We start from the raw sequence: 6,000 nt of genomic DNA, 5'->3' as shown, positions 1-6,000 counted from the left end.
CCTTGCCATTGTTATCTGACTTGTTTGCTCGGATTAAGGGGGCTAGTTGGTTCACTAAGATAGATCTTCGTGGTGCGTATAATCTGGTGAGAATCAGGCAAGGAGATAAATGGAAAACTGCATTCAATACGCCCGAGGGTCATTTTGAGTATCTAGTGATGCCGTTCGGACTTGCCAATGCTCCATCTGTGTTTCAGTCTTTTATGCATGACATCTTCCGTGAGTATCTGGATAAATTCCTGATTGTTTACTTGGATGACATTTTGATCTCAGATGATTGGGAGTCTCATGTGAAGCAGGTCAGAATGGTTTTTCAGGTCCTGCGTGCTAACTCTTTGTTTGTGAAGGGATCAAAGTGTCTCTTCGGTGTGCAGAAAGTTTCATTTTTGGGGTTCATCTTTACCCCTTCTACTATCGAGATGGATCCAGTTAAGGTCCAAGCCATCCAGGATTGGATTCAGCCGACATCTCTAAAAAGTCTGCAAAAGTTCCTGGGCTTTGCTAATTTTTATCGTCGCTTCATCTGTAATTTTTCTAGCATTGCCAAACCATTGACCGATTTGACCAAGAAGGGTGCTGATTTGGTTAATTGGTCTTCTGCTGCTGTGGAAGCTTTTCAGGAGTTGAAGCGTCGTTTTTGTTCTGCCCCTGTGTTGTGTCAGCCAGATGTTTCTCTTCCGTTCCAGGTCGAGGTTGATGCTTCTGAGATTGGAGCAGGGGCGGTTTTGTCACAGAGAGGTTCTGATTGCTCAGTGATGAAACCATGTGCTTTCTTTTCCAGGAAGTTTTCGCCCGCAGAGCGTAATTATGATGTGGGCAATCGAGAGTTGCTGGCCATGAAGTGGGCATTCGAGGAGTGGCGTCATTGGCTTGAAGGAGCTAAGCATCGCGTGGTGGTATTGACTGATCATAAGAACTTGACTTATCTCGAGTCTGCCAAGCGCTTGAATCCTAGACAGGCCCGTTGGTCGTTATTTTTTGCCCGCTTCGACTTTGTGATTTCGTACCTTCCGGGCTCTAAAAATGTGAAGGCGGATGCTCTGTCTAGGAGTTTTGTGCCCGACTCTCCGGGTTTATCTGAGCCAGCGGGTATCCTCAAGGAAGGAGTCATTGTGTCTGCCATCTCCCCTGATTTGCGGCGGGTGCTGCAAAAATTTCAGGCGAATAAACCTGATCGTTGTCCAGCGGAGAAACTGTTCGTCCCTGATAGGTGGGCTAATAAACTTATCTCTGAACTTCATTGTTCGGTGTTGGCTGGTCATCCTGGAATCTTTGGTACCAGAGAGTTAGTGGCTAGATCCTTCTGGTGGCCATCTCTGTCACGGGATGTACGTACTTTTGTGCAGTCCTGTGGGATTTGTGCTAGGGCTAAGCCCTGCTGTTCTCGTGCCAGTGGGTTGCTTTTGCCCTTGCCGGTCCCAAAGAGGCCTTGGATACATATTTCGATGGATTTCATTTCTGACCTTCCCGTTTCTCAAAAGATGTCAGTCATTTGGGTGGTCTGTGATCGCTTTTCTAAAATGGTCCATCTGGTGCCCTTGGCTAAATTGCCTTCCTCCTCTGATTTGGTACCTTTGTTCTTTCAGCATGTGGTTCGGTTGCGTGGCATTCCTGAGAATATTGTTTCTGACAGAGGTTCCCAGTTTGTTTCAAGGTTTTGGCGAGCCTTTTGTGGTAGGATGGGCATTGACCTATCCTTTTCCTCGGCTTTCCATCCTCAGACTAATGGCCAGACCGAACGAACCAATCAGACCTTGGAAACATATCTGAGATGTTTTGTTTCTGCAGACCAGGATGATTGGGTGTCCTTTTTGCCGTTGGCTGAGTTCGCCCTTAATAATCGGGCCAGCTCGGCTACCTTGGTTTCTCCATTTTTTTGCAATTCTGGGTTCCATCCTCGTTTCTCTTCAGGACAGGTTGAGTCTTCGGACTGTCCTGGTGTGGATTCTGTGGTGGATAGGTTGCAGCAGATCTGGACTCAGGTAGTGGACAATTTGACCTTGTCCCAGGAGAAAGCTCAACTTTTCGCTAATCGCAGACGCCGTGTGGGTCCCCGACTTCGTGTTGGGGATCTGGTTTGGTTATCTTCTCGTCATATTCCTATGAAGGTTTCCTCTCCTAAATTTAAACCTCGTTTTATTGGTCCGTATAGGATTTCTGAGGTTCTCAATCCTGTGTCTTTTCGTTTGACCCTCCCAGACTCCTTTTCCATACATAATGTATTCCATAGGTCGTTGTTGCGGAGATACGTGGCACCTATGGTTCCATCTGTTGAGCCTCCTGCCCCGGTTTTGGTGGAGGGGGAATTGGAGTATATTGTGGAGAAGATTTTGGATTCTCGTGTTTCTAGACGGAAACTCCAGTATCTGGTTAAATGGAAGGGTTATGCTCAGGAAGATAATTCCTGGGTTTTTGCCTCTGATGTTCATGCTTCCGATCTTGTTCGTGCCTTTCATGCGGCTCATCCTGGTCGGCCTGGGGGCTCTGGTGAGGGTTCGGTGACCCCTCCTCAAGGGGGGGGTACTGTTGTGAATTCTGTGGCTGAATTCACTCCTGTGGTCACAAGTGGTACTGCAGCTTCTGAGCTTCCTCCCTCAGGTGTTCTGGTGAGCTCGTTAACTGCTTCATTACTTAACTCCGCCTGATGCTGCTATCCTTGCTCCTTGTCAATGTTTCAGTGTTGGATCTGAGCTTCTCCTGATTGTTCCTGTGACCTGCTGCTCTGTATAGCTAAGTGCTTTTTGCTATTTGGTTGCTTTTTTTCTGTCCAGCTTGTCTTTTGTTTTGCTGGAAGCTCTGAGACGCAAAGGGTGTACCGCCGTGCCGTTAGTTCGGCACGGTGGGTTTTTTTTGCCCCCTTTGCGTGGTTTTTGCTTTAGGGTTTTTTGTAGACTGCAAAGTTCGCTTTACTGTCCTAGCTCTGTCCTAGAATATCGGGCCCCACTTTGCTGAATCTATTTCATCCCTACGTTTTGTCTTTTCATCTTACTCACAGTCATTATATGTGGGGGGCTGCCTTTTCCTTTGGGGAATTTCTCTGGGGCAAGTCAGGCCTATTTTTCTATCTTCAGGCTAGCTAGTTTCTTAGGCTGTGCCGAGTTGCCTAGGTAGTTGTTAGGCGCAATCCACAGCCGCTTTTAGTTGTGTTTAGGATAGGATCAGGTGTGCAGTCTACAGAGTTTCCACGTCTCAGAGCTCATTCTTGTATTTTTGGGTATTTGTCAGATCACTGTGTGCGCTCTGATCGCTAAGCACACTGTGTCTCTGGATTGCCTTCATAACACCTGTCATTAGCAAACATAACAGATACCTACCTGGTGTGTTTGGACGTCGAAGCCCTGTACACAAGCATATCATACGATCTAGGTATGCTAGCTGTAAAATATTTTCTGGACAAAAAGGCTAAAAAAGACAGAAGACATGACAACTTCCTCCTGGAACTGTTATTTTTTATTTTGGATAAAAACTACTTTGTCTTTGACAGAAAATATTATAGACAGATCTCGGGCACCGCTATGGGTGCCCATTGCGCGCCATCCTATGCGAATCTATTCTTAGGGTGGTGGGAGGAGACAATCGTTTACAGTTTGGAAGCCTTCATTCAGGGGGTCCAAATATGCCAACGGTATATAGACGATGTTCTCTTCCTTTGGACGGGCTCTTTGGAAGATTGTAGGCACATTGTTGAAGACCTTAACCGTAACTCCCTTAATGTGAAATTAACATCTGTCATTTCAGCATATTCGGTGGACTTTCTTGACATCAAATTATCCATTGAAGACTCCAGGATTAACTGTAACCTATTTCGGAAAGTAACCGCCACAAACAGTTTACTCCATTATGGGAGTTTCCATCCGCAACACCTGAAAAACGGTATCCCCAAGGGACAGTTCCTCCGACTTAGGAGGAACTGCAGCGCCAACACTGACTTCTTGGGACAAGCAAAAGATTTCACAAAACAATTTAAACAAAGGGGCTATCCGCATGGAGTGATCTCTAAAGCATTTCAATATGCCCGTGGTCAGGATAGATCGAACCTTCTGGAGAAAAAGGTACGTGAACCTCTTCGTACTGTACCTTTGATTACCACATTCAATAACCAATGGTCTGATATCAGAGGAATCCTATCAAGAAATTGGGACATCTTAAAGAGTGACAAGAAAATCATTCCCCTTATTTCTGAGACCCCCAACCTGGTGGCCAGAAGGGCAAAAAATCTGAAAGATGACTTATGCCATAGTCATTATCAAAGGCCCTCTGTAAAACTGAATCGTGGTACTAGAATTTTTGGCTCTTACCCCTGTGGCCATTGCAATGTGTGCAAATTTTTAATAGCTAGCGACGGTCATTTTGTCTCTTCTTTGCCTTTCCAGATACGCCCTAGGGAATACTTTAATTGCCGGTCAAGAAATTTGGTATATGCTATCTTTTGCGGGTGTCCTAAGACATACGTGGGCCAGACATCGCAGGAACTCAGAAGAAGGATGCAGCAACATCTTTCTAATATTTCTACTGCATCAAGGGATCAGAAAAGAAACAAAACCTTGTCTTCCGTGGCGGCTCACTTTCTGGAGAAACATCAGGGGCATCCCTCGGGTTTCAAGGTCATGGGCCTGGAGAGTGTACCTACCAACATTAGAGGCGGAAACATCACAAATGCTCTCCTCCGTTGCGAATCCAAATGGATTTATGAGCTTCAGAGTTGCTCTCCAAATTGATTGAATGAGAACCTGTTATTCACGGGATTCTATAAACAACTTTGACTCTTTTGGACTCTATATGACACCTAATAATTTTTTGGACTCGGTTTGTTTGTAACTAGCTTTTTTTTGGCACCTGAGCAGGAAAATGTATTCTGTTATGCATTTTATGTGTTCCTTGTATCAAGAGGAATTTTCTACTGGTATTGCCGTTTATACAGACAACTTTAATAGCTAGTATGTCTTGCCATGCTTGTATAATTATAAGGTGGGCGCTAGCTCACTATTATTGCCCCCCTGGGAAAATTTGGCCTAGTGTACCATCTAAGTCCTGCCCACCATGATGGCCTCTTGAAGTTAACACAACTTGGACCCCCATTACACAACTTGGACTTGTACATGACCATATAGGCGTTTGGCAATTACGATTTATCTTTGCTATGGCGTTTTTTGGCCATACTGACAACATCTTGAGTTGGTAAAATCTGGCTCCAGGGACACATCCTATAGGTCTAACATCGTTACCTCTAGCATATGAAACTCTAGCTTATCTAGGCTGTCACCATCAGGGTCGTTTTTTTTAAAAATTCCACAGTCATTATCCTTGGTTTGTAATATGAGTATTTCTCTATGCCAAGATTGCGACCACCTTGGTTTGGAAGTGTTCAGCTTTTTAGTTGGACACTGTTCTTCTCATCAATACAATTATGCTTGTGTATATATATAATTGTTATCGTGGTTTCATTATTATTTTGGTCTCCTTCTGAGTGTGCGTCTATTTGGTGGCCATGCGTGGGTGACCGCAACATTACCAGTCAATCACTCTTACTAGGACTTATTATGTCAGTATGAATGATATATAGCGCTGGCATCATTTGGTGTTCTTATATAATTTTTGTTTTTGCACTGTATATATTCTTTTTTGTAGTATCAAGCAATTATTCTATTTGAACTCCATCCTCATAGTCACCATCGCGTATTTGAAAATCTTTAGGGCGGGCAATATAGCCCCATTGACTCTCTTAGGAACCCTGACTGACAGGACGGACTGGACCCATGACTTACCTGTCATTGCTCTTAATGGGCTTTGATCGTAACGTACTTTGTCGGCATGCATATGCATGATACTCCTGCAAATTAGACTATCTTTCTGCACCTCCCTACTCAGGCTATTCCACTCAACATGCAGTGGTCACTATGGTGGCATGGTAGCCAGGCAGTTATGTCTTCATTATACATATGGTAGGAGTTCAATGTGGTCCATTTTTTTAGTTTTTTTTCGTTCTGTTCATGCATTATG

The sequence above is a fragment of the Ranitomeya imitator genome, chromosome 7 (assembly GCF_032444005.1).
Source record: "Ranitomeya imitator isolate aRanImi1 chromosome 7, aRanImi1.pri, whole genome shotgun sequence".
NCBI lineage: Eukaryota > Metazoa > Chordata > Amphibia > Anura > Dendrobatidae > Ranitomeya > Ranitomeya imitator.
The sequence above is the reverse complement of the archived record's forward strand: the minus strand, read 5'-3'. Positions refer to the sequence as shown.